This window comes from Eumetopias jubatus, unplaced genomic scaffold, assembly GCF_037043125.1.
Source record: "Eumetopias jubatus isolate StellerSeaLion01/CBP00866 unplaced genomic scaffold, mEumJub1_p1.0 scaffold_11, whole genome shotgun sequence".
NCBI lineage: Eukaryota > Metazoa > Chordata > Mammalia > Carnivora > Otariidae > Eumetopias > Eumetopias jubatus.
In genome coordinates, this window is record NW_028274817.1 from 80,424,156 (window position 1) to 80,439,982 (window position 15,827).

Sequence of the window (15,827 nt, forward strand, 5' to 3'; positions counted from 1 at the left end):
TGAAACATCATCAGTTGAATCTTGGCAGACCAAGGTCATAGCTGCAGCATCCAAGCAGTAGTCTCAACCAATGGCTCTTCTTATCTACAGAGCCAAGACAGCAGTGCAGTCTGATTAGGGAATTTGTCAGAACACAGGTCTGCATCATATGGAACCTCAAACAAAGACCCTTGCAGGCCCTAGACTCTGATCACCCCCCCTCCGCAGGCAGGGGTGATAATTCATAGCCCTATCCATGACTGAGTGTTGTTCCTATTCCCATATGACCAGAAAGCCTGAATGTTAACACCTGGAAGCCTGCTTGGCTCTGGGCCTCCTGCTCTGCCTGGGCAGAGGAGATACTATAACTCTATCCACTCCTGAGTGTAGTTCCTGGCTCCCCACAACAAGAAAGCCTTTCCAGAACATGTAGAAAGCTGTGTAGTCCAGTAATGCTTGAGTAAAGAATCCAGCAGACAGAGCTGATTGTTTGCATAACAAATCCAGTGCGCCTATTTGGCCAGAGAATTTAGGAAGCAGGTTATCATGGGTCAAGACCGGAAACAAAGAGCTTTGTCATCTTTAGAGCCGGCTCTCTTGCTCCACCTGGGCAGGAGAGCTAATTCATAGCCCCACACTCTGCTAAGTGTGGCTCCTAAAAAAAAAAAAAAAGAAAAAAAAAAAAAGGAGCCTGATCTGAGCACCTGGAAAGCTACATAGCTTTCAATAATCCAAAATGTCCCAACAAAGAAAAACCCAGGACCAGATGGCTTTACTGTTGACTTTAGGGTTGAAAGATATTATTCTTTCTATATGACCTCATATATATGGTATACATTTTAAATTTTGTTTTTATTAATTTCCCTTTGATCATAATAAAGAGCTGCAGTGCAAATCTGGAAAGTAAATTATTCCTGAGATACAAAAATACCTTGTTTAACTACACTTCACTTTAGTATGTTTTGCAGATATTTTACTTTTTACAAATTGAAGGTTTGTGCCAACCCTGTATTAAGCAAGTATATTGGCACCATTTTTCCAACGAGATTTACTCACTTTGTGTCATTCTGTCACATTTTGGTAATGTTCACAATATTTCAAACTTTGTCATTATTATTACATAATAATTACCTATAAATATTACTATATTTGTTATGGCGATCAGTGTTCCTTGATGTTTATATTATAATTGTTTTGAGGCATGATGGACCACACCCATATAAGATGGTAAATTTATTTATTTTTTTTAAAGATTTTATTTATTTATTTGACAGAGAGAGACTCAGAGAGGGAGGGAACACAAGCACGGGGAGTGGGAGAGGGAGAAGCAGGCTTCCCGCCGAGCAGAGAGCCTGATGTGGGGCTCGATCCCAGGTTCCTGGGACCATGACCTGAGCTGAAGGTAGACGCTTAATGACTGAGCCACCCAGGTGCCCCAAGATGGTAAATTTAATACAAAATGTGTGTGTTCTAACTGCTCCACTGAGCACCGTTCCCAATTTTTTCTTCCTATCATTGGGGTTCCATATTCCATAAGACACAATATGGAAATTAGGCCAGATAATAACCCTACAATGGTCTCTACATTTTCTTAAGTGGATGAAAGAGTTATACATCTCTTACTTTATATATATATATATATATATGTATGTATATTTATTTATTTATTTTAAAGTTTTTTTTTAATTTATTTAATTGACAGAGAGAGAGAAAGACAGCGAGAGAGGGAACACAAGCAGGGGGAGGGTCAGAGGGAGAAGCAGGCTTCCCGCAGAGCAGGTTACCCGATGCGGGGTTCGATCCCAGGACCCTGAGATCATGACCTGAGCTGAAGGCAGTCGCTTAACCAACTGAGCCACCCAGGCGCCCCACATCTCTTACTTTAAATTAAAACCTAGAAATGATTAAACTTAGTAAGGAAGACATGTTAAAAGTGAAGATATACCAAAAGCAAGGCCTCTTGTGCCAAATAGCAATCCAAGTTATGAATGCAAAGTAAATGTTTTGGAAGGAAATTAAAAGTGTTACTCAAGTGAACACATGAATGATAAGAAAACAAAACAGACTTTGCTGATATGGAAGAACATTTTAGTGATCAGGTTAGGAAATCAAACCACCTAGAACAGTCCGTTAAGCCAAAGCCTAATCCAGAAAAATGCCTGAAGTCTCCTCAATTCTGTGAAGACTGAGAAAAGTGAGGAAGCTGCAGAAGAAAAGTTTGATGCTAGCAGAGGTTGGTTCTTAAGATTTAAGGAAAGAATGCATCTCCAGAACAAAAAAAATACAAGTTGAAGTATCCAGTGGTGATACAGAAGCTGCAACAAGTTATCCAGAAGATCTAGCTAAGATAATTAATCAAATTGGCTACACTAAACAACAGATATTCAGTGTAGATGAAACAGCCTTATATTGGAAGAAGACACCATCTAGGACTTTCATAACTAGAGAGGAAAAGCCAATGCCTAGCTTCAAAACCTCAAAGGACAAGCTAACTCTCTTGTTAGGGGCTAAGAAATTTGGTAACTTTCAGTTGAAGCCAATGCTTATTTACCATTCTGAAAATCCTTAAGAATTATGCTAAAGGAAACGGTCGACAGAACTAAAAAGCAACCTACAGAATGAGAGAAGATATTTGCAAATATCTTATCAGATAAAGTGCTAGTACCCAAAATCTATAAAGAACTTATCCAGGGGCAAGATGGCGGCAGAGAAGGGGACCTCGTTTCTTCTGGCCCCTCAAATTTAGCTGGATATCTACCAAATGATTCTGAACACACACAAATTCAACCTGAGATGTAAGAAGATTTATCTGGATCTTTACAAGCAGAAAAATGACTACTTTGTGCAAGGTGGGAGGTGCAGAATCTTGAATCTGTGGGGGAAATATCAGAAGATAAATGGAGAGGGGTGGGAGCCTCCATAAACCAGCCACTGGAAAGTGATAAGACACTGGAGCAAAAAAATCGGGACCCTTAGAAATCTCCTCCAGTGAGAGACATTCCTTTCTGAAAAGGGAACAGGGTATGAATAGGGCAGAATTCTGGGTGAATCATTGTGGTCTCAAGAATCCAGGAGACTCAGAATGTATGGGGGTGGGGGCTGAACTGATAGAGTGCCCAAGCAGTGGAGCGAGGAGACTGGTTATGGTCAGTGAGTCCAGAAGGGACTCCCAGTTCCAGTCACCATAAACCACAAGCTGGGTGGGTAGGGAGACTGATCTCTGCCTGACCACCCTGAAAAGACTAGAAAGTTTGGGCTATTTAACATCGCAGGGGAGATATAAAATGGCTTGTGCCCATAGCAGGGCAATAGCTCTCAGGGCATTGTGGCCCATGAAAGGACACTGGGGTGGCACCCAGCCGTGAAGTGGGAGCCATGGAAGAGGGTGTACATGTGAGCCCACAGCAGATTGCAATTTCAATTGCAAAGTGACAAAGCACGGAGAAGCTCGAGAGTCCCTGGAACTCCCCAGGGAGTGTTGAAGCGGGTGTGAATAGCACGAGTCTGTGGAGTTTGGTACACACAGAAGTGGGGATGGTTTGACCCGGAGGATTTATTGAAGAAAAGGGACTTCGAACTTGCGACTCTGAGCCAGAGATTCCCGCAGGGCCAGGTTTGCTCTGACCCACTAAAGAGAAGGGGAAACCCGCCAGGGAACAATACAGGGGTGGGGCACCTCCACCAGGTCAAAGACACCTGGAAAGCTGAGCAGCAGGCCCCTCTCCCAGAAGACAGACTGCAAGAACAGGTGAATGATATGTTTATTTCCCACAGGACTCTAAAACTTCAGCACCAGGGGAAAATAATTTAGGGAGCTCGAGGTGTTCTCTCATGACTCATTTATAATTCAGGCTAAAATTTTACATTTCTTCTTTGTTCCTTTTCTTTCTCTCTCTCTTTTTTTAATTTTTATTTGTTATCCTGTTCCCATTTCAAATAGATTCTTATTTCCCAACTTATGTTATTAAGTTGCTTTTTCACTTTTATTTTATCTTTATTTCTTTTAAGATTTTATTTATTTGACAGAGAAAGAGGGAGAGCACAAGCTGGGAGAGAGGGAGAGCACAAGTTGGGAGACAGAAGGAGAGGGAGAAGCAGGTTTCCCACTGAGAAGGGAACCCAATGCAGGGCTCAATCCCAGGACCCCAGGATCATGACCTGAACCAAAGGCAGCCACTTAACCGACTGAGCCACCCAGGCGCCCCTCACTTTTATTTTTTTTCACATCTGGCTTTTATAGATTTAGGCCGAATACTAGTCCATTTTTTCACTCTATTCCATTTTATCTTGAGATATATATATATATATATATATATATATATATATATATATATTTCTGATTTCTTTCAATTTTGAGATATAGTGTTTTCTAACACAAAGACCAAAAATCAAGCAGGAACAGGAAGATCACCCTACTTTGTCCACCATGAGAGATTATAATCTCCCTTCCACCCACTATTTTTTTATTGTTTTGGATCATCTTGACTTAGTGTATCTGTGGGAGTTTCCAACTACTTCGGATTTTTTCTAGCGTGTATTTAGCTTGGGTCATGGTTGATATTTTGGACTCTGTACACTCGCTCAAACATCCCTCGACAGAATGACTAGGAGGAGGAACTTGCAACATAGAAAAGAACCTGAGACAATGTCTTCTGCCAGAGAACTAATAGATATGGATATAAGCAAACGTAGACTTCGGGATAGCCATCATGAAGTCAATAGCTAGGTTTGAAAAAAGCATTAGTGACGATATAGTATCTCTGAGGGCAGAAAAGAGATCTAATCAGGGCAAAATTAAAACTGCTATGAATGAGATGCAGTCTAAACTGAATAGTCTAAAAGCCAGGGTAAATGAGACAGAAGAGCAAATCAGTGATCTAGAAGATAAGCTGATAGAAAGGAAGGAAGTTGAGGAAAACAGAGAGAGGCAGCTAGTAGCCCACAAAAAGAGACTTAGAGAGATTAATGATGCCATGATTTGTTCCAATGTTAGAATTATTGGGATCCCTGAGGGGCTGGAGAGACAGAGGACTAGAAGGTATATGTGAGCAAATCATAGCTGAGAACGTCCCTAATCTGGGAAGGAAACAAGCATTCATGTCCAAGAGGCAGAGGATACCTTCCAAAATCAGTAAACATAGATCAACACCCTGACATATAATAGTGAAGCTTGCACATCCATATGTTGTCTACAAGAGACTCATTTTGAACGTAAAGACACCTCCAGACTGAAGTGAGGGGATGGAGAGCCATTTACCCCACCAACAGACCTCAAAAGAAAGCTGGGGTAGCAATTCTCATATCAGACAATTTAGATCTTAAAGCAAAGACTGTAGTACAAGATGTAGAGGGCCATAATATCGTACTTAAAGAGTTTATCCAACAAGAAAACCTAACAACTGTATATATCTATGCCCCCAACATGGGAGGAGCCAATTACATAAACCAACTAATAACCAAAATAAAAAAACCTACTGATCATAATACATTAGCAGTAGGAGACTTCAACACTCAACTCACAGCAATGGAAAGATAATCTAAGCAGAAGATCAACAAAGAAACAAGAGCTTTGAAGGACACATTGAACCAGATGGACTTCATAGATATATACAGAACAATCCATCCTAAAACAAAAGAATACTCTTTCTTCTCCAGTGCACACAGAACTTTCCCTGGAATACATCACATACTGGGTCACAAATCAGGTCTCAACCAATACCAAAAAACAGAGATTATTCCCTGCATATTTTCAGATCACAATGCTTTGAAACTGGACCTCAACCACAAGGGGAAAAAATGGAAGGAATTCAAACACTTGGAAGCTAAAGAGCATCCTGCTAAAGAATGAATGGGTCAACCAGGAAACTAAAGATGAACGTAAACAATTCATGCAAACCAATGAAAATGAAAACACATCGGTTGAAAACCTATGGAATGCTGCAAAGGCGGTCCTTAAATGGAAGTACATAGCCGTCCAAGCCTATCTCAAAAAATTGGAAAAATCCCAAAAGCACAAACCTAAACTTTCACCTAAAGGATCTGGAAAAAGAACATCAAATAAAGCCGAAACCAAGCAGGAGAATAGAAATGATAAAGATTAGAATCAAAATCAATGAAATAGAAACTAGAAGAACAATAGAAGAGATCAATGAAACTAGAAGCTGTTTCTTTTAAAGAATTAATAAGGCAAAAGATTTATACGATCTCACCAGAATTATTCAAAAAAAAAAAAAACAAAAAAAAGAGAGGGAGAGAGAGAGAAAGGACGCAAATTAATAAAATCATGAGTGAAAGAGGGAGAAATCATGACTAATACCAAGGAAATAGAGACAATTATTAGAGCTTGCTACCAGCAGTTACAAGCCAACAAAGTAGGCAAACTGGAAGAAATGGACGCATTCTTGGAAACTTATAAACTACCAAGACTGAAAGAGGAAGAAATAGACAATCTGGAGGGACCGATAACCAGCAAGGAAATTGAAATAGTAATCAAAAACATCCCCAAAAAACTAGAGTCCAGAGCCAGATGGCTTCCCAGGGGAATTCTACCAAACATTTAAGGAAGAAATCATATCTATTCTACTGAAGCTGTTCCAAAACATAGAAATGGAAGGAAAACTTCCAAACGCCTTCTATGATGCCAGTGTTACCTTGATCCCAAAATCAAAGACCCCATCAATAAGGAGAATTACAGACCAATATCCCTGATGAACATGGCTGCCAAAATACTCAACAAGATCCTAGCTAGTAGGATCCAACAGTACATTCAAAGGATTATGCACCAGGACCAAGTACAGTTTATTCCTGGGATGCAAGGGTTATTCAACATTTACAAATCAATCAACGTGATAGATCACATTAACAAAAGAAGAGACAAGAACCATATGATCCTCTCAATTGCTCCAGAGAAAGCATTTGACAAAATACAACATCCTTTCCTGATTAAAACTCTTCAAAGTATAGGGATAGAGGGAACATATCTCAATAGCATAAAAGCCATCAATGAAAGGCCCACAGTGAATATCATTCTCACTGGGGAAAAACTGAGAGCTTTTCCCTTAAGGTCAGGAACATGACCACGGTTGTTCAACATAGTACTAGAAGACCTAGCCTCAGCAATCAGACAGCAACAAAAAAGGAAAGGCATTCAAATTGGCAACAAAGAAGTCAAACAACCTCGCTTCCCAGATGGCATGATACTTTATGTGGAAAACCCAAAATACTCCACCCTCAAATTGCTAGAACTCATACAGTAATTCATCAATGTGGAAGGACACAAAATCAGTGCACAGTAATCACGTGCACTTCTATACACTAGCCATATGACTGAAGAAAGAGAAATTAAGGAATGGATTCCATTTACAATAGCACCAAAAAGCAGAAGATACCTAGGCATAAACCTAACCAAAGAGGTATAGGATCTATACTCCAGAAACTATAGAAACCTAATGAAAGAAATTGAGGTGGACACAAAGAGATGGAAAAACATTCCATGCGAATGGATGGAAAAAATAAATATTGCTAAAATATCTAGGCTGCCCAGAGCAATCTACACTTTCAATGCAATCCTTATCAAAATAACATTGTCATTTTTCACAAAGCTGGAACAAACAATCCTAAAATTTGTATGGAACCAAAAAAGACCCTGAACAGCCAAGGGAATGTTGAAAAAGAAAACCAAACCTGGGGTGATCATGATGCCTGACTTAAAGGTATATTACAAAACTGTGATCATCAAGGCAGCCGTACTGGCACAGAAACAAACAGATAGATCAATGGAACAGAATCGAGAGCCAGAAATGTCCCTTCAACTCTTTGGTCCACTAATCTTTGACAAATCAGGAAAGAATATCCAATGGAAAAAAAGAGAGTCTCTTCAATAAATGGTCCGGGAAAAATAGGACAGCCACATGCAGAAGAATGAAGCTGGAACACTCTCTTACACTATACACAAAGATAAACTCCAAATGGATGAAAGACCTCAATGTGAGACAGGAATCCATCAAAATCCCAGAGAAGAACGTAGGCAGTAACCTCTTCGACATTGGCTACAGCCACTTCTTTCAAGACAGGTCTCTAAAGGCAAGGGAAACTAAAGCAACAGTGAACATTTGGGACTTCATTAAAATAGAAAGCTTCTGCACAGCAAAGGAAGCAGTCAACAAAAATAAAAGGCAACCCATGGAATAGGAGAAGATATTTGCAAATGATATTTCAGATAAAGGGCCTGTATCCAAGATCTATAAAGAACTTCCCAAATTCAACTCCCAGAAAACAATTAATCCAGTCAAGAAATGGGCAGAAGACATGAACAGACCCTTCTCCAAAGAAGACAGACAAATGGCTAACAGACACATGAAAAAATGTTCAACATCACTAGCTATCAGGAAAATTCAAATCAAAACAGCAAAACCTTACACCAGTTAATATGGCAAATATTAACAAGGCAGGAAACGACAAATGTTGGTGAGAATATAGAGAAAGGAGAAAGCTCTTACACTGTTGGTGGGAATGCAAGCTGGTACAGCCACTCTGGAAAACAGTATGGAGTTTCCTCAAGACGTTAAAAATAGAGCTACCCTATGACCCAGCAATTGCATGACTAGGTATTTACCCCAAAGATACAGATATAGGCAAAAGAAGGGGCACATGCACCCCAGTGTTCATAGCAGTAAAGTCCACAATAACCTAACTGTGGAGGGAGCCGAGGTTCCCTTCAACAGATGAATGGATAAAGATGTGGCTCACATATACAATGGAATATTACTCAGCCATCAGAAAGGATGAATACCCACCATTTGCATCAACATGGATGGAACTTGAGGGGATTATGCTAAGTGAAATAAGTCAATCAGAGAAACAAAATTATTATAAGTTTTCACTCACACGTGGACCATAAGCAACAGCGTGGAGGATCATAGGGCAAGGTAGGGAAAACTGAATGGAAAGAAATCAGAGAGGGAGACAAACCATGAGAGACTCTGGACCCTGGGAAACAAACTGAGGGTTACAGAAGGGAGGGGGTGGGGGGATGGGGTAACCGGGTGATGGGTATTAAGGAGGGCATGTGCTGTGATGAGCCCTGGGTGTTATATGCAACTAATGAATCATTGAAAACTCCATCAAAAATCAATGTTGTACTATACATTGGCTAACTGAACATAATAATAAAAAAGAGAGAGAACTTAACAAACACAATGCATATAAAACAAACAAACAAAACTCAGTTAAAAAATGGGCAGAACACATGAGTAGACATTTCTCCAAAGGTGTACAAATGGCCAACAGATACATGAAAAAAAATGCTCAAGATCACCAGCATCAGGAAAATCCAAATCAAAACCACAATGAGATATCACCTCACACCAGTCAGAATGGCTAGATTTAACAACTGAGGAAACAACAGATGTTGGCAAGGATGCAGAGAAAGGAGAACCCTCTTACACTGTTGGTGGGAATGCAAAATGGAGCAGCCACTCTGGAAAGCAGTATGGAGGTTCCTCAAAAAGTTTAAAATACAGCTACTGTATGACCTAGCAATTACACTACTAGGTATTTATCTAAAGGATACCAGGATAGTGATTCAAAGGGGCACATGCACCCCAATATTTATAGCAGTAATATTCACAATAACCAAAATATGAAAAGAGCCCAGATATCCATGGACAAATGAATGAATAAAGAAGAGGTGGTATGTATTTACAATGGAATATTACTCAGCCATCAAAAAGAATGAAATCTTGGCCGGGCGGTTTGAACAAGACAAAGACGGAACCGAAGCCGGGCACAGGCAGTGGATGCGGTCCCGCCAAGAACCGATGGCAGTGAACGTATATTCAACATCAGTCACCAGTGATAACCTAAGTCGACATGACACGCTGGCCTGGATCAATGAGTCTCTGCAGCTGAATCTGACGAAGATCGAACAGTTGTGCTCAGGGGCTGCCTATTGTCAGTTTATGGACATGTTGTTCCCTGGCTCCACTGCCTTGAAGAAAGTGAAATTCCAGGCTAAGCTAGAACATGAATACAGCCAGAACTTCAAAATACTACAAGCAGGTTTTAAGAGAATGGGTGTTGACAAAATAGTTCCTGTGGACAAATTAGTCAAAGGAAAGTTTCAGGACAATTTTGAATTTGTTCAGTGGTTCAGGAAGTTTTTTGATGCAAACTATGATGGAAAAGACTATGACCCCATAGCTGCCAGACAAGGTCAAGAAACTGCAGTGGCTCCCTCCCTTGTTGCTCCAGCTCTGAACAAACTGAAGAAACCTCTCAGCTCTAGCAGTGCAGCTCCACAGAGGCCCATTGCAACACACAGAACTACTCCAACCCCTTAGACTGGCCCGGGTGTGGTGCGAAAGAATCCTGGTGTGGGCAACGGGGATGACGAAGCAGCTGAATTGATGCAACAGGTCAACGTATTGAAACTTATCGTCGAAGACTTGGAGACAGAAAGAGATTTCTACTTTGGAAAGCTAAGGAACCTTGAATTGGTTTGCCAGGAGAACGAGAGGGAAAACAACCCGGTATTGCAGAGGATCGTGGACATTCTGTATGCCACAGATGAAGGCTTTGTGATACCTGATGAAGGGGGCCCACAGGAGGGGCAAGAAGAGTATTAACAACCTGGACCAGCAGAGCAACATCCGAATTCTTCACTCCAAATCATGTGCTTAACTGTAAAATACCCCCTTTTATTATTCTTGGAGGGCTCACTGGTTTCTTTTCATGAGCAAACAGTACCTCTTCTTAAAGTGCACTTTGCAGAAGTTTCACCCCTTTTCCAATGAGTTTGACTTAGGAGCTTTTACCCTGTAGCAGAGCAGTATTAACATCTAGTTGGATCACCTAGGGAACAAAGAGGCTGACCATGGGGCTCACCATGTGGCACTGGTAACACTGATTGCTGGAGAAGGTGTTTTTATGTGATACACTGAGGTGGAGACCTCAGTAGAGAAATGTAAAGACTGATTTGAATTTTAAGCTAATGTGAAATCTTGGCAGAGAACGTTTTAATAAATAAATGCCTTAAGAGTAAAAAAAAAAATGAAATCTTGTCATTTGCAATGATATGGGTGGGACTAGAGGCTATTTTGCTGGGCAGAATAAGTTAATCAGAGAAAGACAAATACGGAATGATTTCACTCATGTGGAATTTAAGAAACAAAACAGATGAACATAGGGGAAGGGAAGGAAAAATAAAATAAGATGCAAACAGAGAGGAAGACAAATCATAAGAGATTCTTAACTATCGGAGACAAACTGAGGGTTGCTGGAGGGCAGGTGGGTGGGTGGATGTGTTAACTGGGTGATGGGCATTAAGGAGGGCACTTGAAGTAGTGAGCCCTCAGTGTTGTGTGCAACTGATGAATCACTAAAGTCTACCTCTGAAACTAATAATGCAGTATATGTTAATTAAAAAAAGGAATTATGCTAAATCTACTCTGTCTGTGCTATATAATGGGACAAAAATGCCTGAATGACAGCAGATCTATTCAGATCTAAACTTGGTTTACTGAATATCTTAATCCACAGTTGAGATCCACTGCTCAGAAAAAGAAAAAAAAACATCCCTTCAAAATACTATCACTGCTCATTCACATGGCAACTGGTCACCCAAGAGCTCTGATGGAGAAGTACAAGATTAGTGTTTTCATGCTTGCTAACACAACATCCATTTTCTAGCCCATATATTGTTATTCTTGCCTTTTATTATTTAATAACTACATTGTGTAAGGCTATAGCTGTCATAGGTACTGATTCCTCTGGTGGATGTGGGCAAAGTAAATTGAAAACCTTCTGGAAAGGATTCGCCATTGTACCTGACATTAAAAACATTTGTAATTCATGGGAAGAGGTCAAAATATCAACATTAACAAGAGTTTGGAAGAAGTTGATTCCAACCCTCATGGGTGACTTTGAGGGGTTCAAGACTTCAGTGGAGGAAGTAACTGCAGATGTTTTGGAAATATCAAGAGAACAAAATTAAAAGTGGAGCCTGAAGATGTGGCTGAATTGCTGCAATCTCATGATAATACTTTAAGAGTTGAGGTATTTCTTCTTATGAATGAGCAAAGAAAGTGGTTTCCTGAGATAAAATATATACCTGGTGAAGATGTTGTGAAGATTGTTGAAATGACAACAAAAAGGATTTAGAATATTACATAAACTTAATTGATAAGCAGCAGCAAGGTTTGAGAGGACTGACTCCAAGTTTTACTGTGGGTATAATGCTGTCAAACAGCATCACAAGCTACAGAGGAATCATTCATGAAAGGAAGAGTCAATCAATGGGGCAAACCTCATTGCTGTCTTATTTTGAGAAATTTCCACAACCATCCAACCTTCAGCAACCACCCCACCATGACCAGTCAGCAATCATCAGCATCAAGACAAGACCCTCCTCTACCAGCAAAATAATATGGACTTTCTGAAAGCTCAGGTGATGAATGAAATTCTTTAGCCATAAAATATTTTTAATTAGGGTACATATGTTTTTTATACACATAATGTTATTGCAAACCTAATAGACCACAGTATGGTGTAAACATAACTTTTATATTCACTTGGAAATAAAACCAAAAAAATGCATTTGTCTTTATTGTGATATTGGCTTTAAATTGTGGTGGCTTGGAATGGACCCCACTTTATCTTTGAGGTAGGCCTGTACCAAAATATCCCAAGATAAATTCATATAAGATTAAGGATAAGAATATTTAGATGTGGGGGCACCTGGGTGGCTCAGTTGTTAAGCATCTGCCTTCGGCTCAGGTCATGATCCCAGGGTCCTGGGATCAAACCCCACATTGGGCTCCCTGCTCCGTGGGTAGCCTGCTTCTCCCTCTCCCACTCCCCCTGCTTATGTTCCCTCTCTCACTGTCTCTCTCTCTCTGTCAAAAAAATAAATAAAATCTTTTAAAAAAATATTTAGATGTGGTAAGATGTATAACAAAATGTTATTGACTGGAAAATTACATTTTTATAAATATATAAAATATATATAATTTTCATTTTTATTTTTTAATGCTTTTTCATTTTGTCTATTGTCTATGATGATATCAAATACATTTACACTGAGAAAAATTTAACAAAAAATAGTATGTAGTCTGCACCTAAAGAAGTGTGCATAGGCTGGTTTTTGTTTTTGTTTTTTGTTTCTTTTTTTTTTTTGGAAAATTAATTTTTTTGGCTGGTGCTACTAATCTGGCTTAGGTAGCCCTATGTAATTTGAAAAAATAATACAGAAATCTTAAAATCATTAACTTTGAAAGGGTGGCGTGTTCTTATCCTTCTGTACTTTTTACTGTACTGAGATAAGATACTTATTTTGTTTCCTGTCAGTTAAAATTGTACCTAGATATTTTGAATATTACAGTTGACCCTTAAACAATAGAAGTTTGAACTGTGCAGGCCCACTTATATGTGGATTTCTTTTGATAAATGCAGTGCAGTGTTGTAAATGTATTTTCTTTTATGTTTTTCTTAATAATATTTGCTTTTCTCTAGCTTTAGTGTAAGAATACTCTATATAATACATATAACATACAAAATATTTGTTAATCGATTATTTTTGTCATTGGTAAGGTTTCCCAGTCAACAGTAGACTATTAGTTGAGTTTTTGGGGAGTCAAAAGTTATACATAAACAGTTTTTGACTGTGTGGGGGCTCAGCACTGCTAACTCCCGTGTTGGTCAAGAATCAACTGTATGTTTGTGCCTAGAGTGCATTAATCGAAATATTATGTTTAACACTTCTGTGAAGTACTAAATGCTAACTTAACTAGGAGAAAAAAAAGCATAAGAGAGAACAAGCACATTCATAATATTAAGTCTCGGTTGCATCAGTTACCAAAGCTTGGTTTAAAGACTATTCTTACATCATTATAGCCATTAATTCCTAGGAATAACTGAAAATACTTTAAAAAATTTTACACTTTCAATTTCATAAAGGGATGCATGTTTTCTTTTACCAATAAATTCCGTCAAGGTATAACGTTGCCTTAGTATGAAATGAGTATCTTATGTGTTGGAAATACATGTGAATTAAACTATGATTCTTAACTTACTAATTTTTTTCTATTATGGCTATTAATTACTTGGTGTTTGGCCCTATCATATTTATCCACTTATCTCCATCAAGAGTTCTTCAAATTTTACCTATCTGATTTATTCTTGCTTGTTTTTCTAACCTCACTGCATTAATTGTTCTTCATTTTTTTTTTCTGATCACAGAAGCCTCCTAGACTCTTCTCCTTCAAACATATTGAAATTTCTTTAGTTTTCTTGGCCCGTGCTGTTTCCAAACCATTTTATGACTGGCGTTTTAATGAATGATTTGCAACCATCAAGTTCCTTTGATATTTTAATTTCAAAATATGTTTACATAAACATAGCAAAGGAATAATCTTATATTTTAGCTTTTCCTTTGTAATATGTTTATTTGCTTAAGAAAATAAAATGAATTTTAAAATACTGAATTATATACAAACAACCCCATTTTGTTCAACATTTATACTCAAAATTTCAATCTTATCCATTTTTTTCCTTTGCTTTCTGCTCTATGCCTTGTCTTTGGAACTAAATGATAATGCCAACTCTTCCACTCATTTAAACAATTTTACACTATCGGTTGGATTGCATAACATATATTTTTAAAATATTTATAACATAGTCTCTTTTTTGTCTAATTTGAACATATATATGCTTTCCCGATATATTTGTCTGTGTCCCTCTTCAGTATCAACGGGTATCATTTTTTTATTTTAGACTAGAGTCAGATATTTCAGCCTCTTTGTTACATCACATTCCTGTCACAAGGAAGCTGATTGCCTGATCCTAATGCTTTTTATTCTAATTTGTTCTTCAATTTACAGCAAGCAAGATGCCATGAAACATTTATTTTTTTATACATTTTGTATCATGTAATCTTTTTCTTTAATTGAGGAAAAACATACATAGCATAAAATTCACCATTTTAATTATTTTAAAGTGTACAATATAGTGGCACTTAGTACATTAAATTTGTTCTGCAACCATTTCAACTGTCTTGATCCAGAACATTTTGGTGACCATAAAAGAGAACATTTTACCCATTGAGCAGTCACTCTTTTTCTTCTCCCACAGCCCCTGGCAACCGCTAATCTACTTTCTCTCTCCGTGGGTTTTCCTATTTTGGACTTTTCATATACATGGAATCATACATTCTGTGGCCTCTGTATCTGATTTCTTTCACTTGTAGTATTTTCAGAGTTTACCTATATTGTAGCTTGCGTCACTATTCATTACTTTGCATATGTTAATAATTTTCCAATGTATTGATATGCCACATTTTGTTTATTAATTTATCAGGTGGTGGACATTTGGATTTTTTCCACCTTTGGTTGTTGGGTATTTGGGTGTTAACAGTGTTGCTCTGAATAGTCATGTACAAGTTTCTGATTGAACACCTCTTTTCAATTCTTTTCATTGGTGCAAATCTATAACAATTCCCCAGAGTTCTGACAACTTTGTTTCTCAGTTTCTGCTTGTTTTTCAATGTTTCTTTTTGGCGCAAGAGCTAAAGTTACCAACCTGCCATTTTGGGCTTATGTAACTCAACAATAACTATTGAATTAATAGTTATTAAAATAATTTTAACTATCCTTGCTTTCCTAGAATACATCTCACTTGTTCAGAGAGTAGTAATTTTGAAAGTCCACTGAATACTATTTGCTAATATTTTACTTTGAGAATAATCATTGATTCTCATGAATGAAATTGGTCTATAGCTTTCTGTTTTTGTCATTATATTTAGTTTCTGATATCAATATTATACTGAGTTTATAAAAATAATTTGGTAAATTATT

At 38.3% G+C, this 15,827-nt stretch overlaps 1 pseudogene; it reads left to right on the forward strand.

Annotated features, from left to right (window-relative positions):
• Positions 1-9,797: 9,797 nt before the first annotated feature.
• LOC114226489 (microtubule-associated protein RP/EB family member 1 pseudogene) lies at positions 9,798-10,604 on the forward strand (annotated as a pseudogene).
• The last annotated feature ends 5,223 nt before the right edge of the window (positions 10,605-15,827 follow it).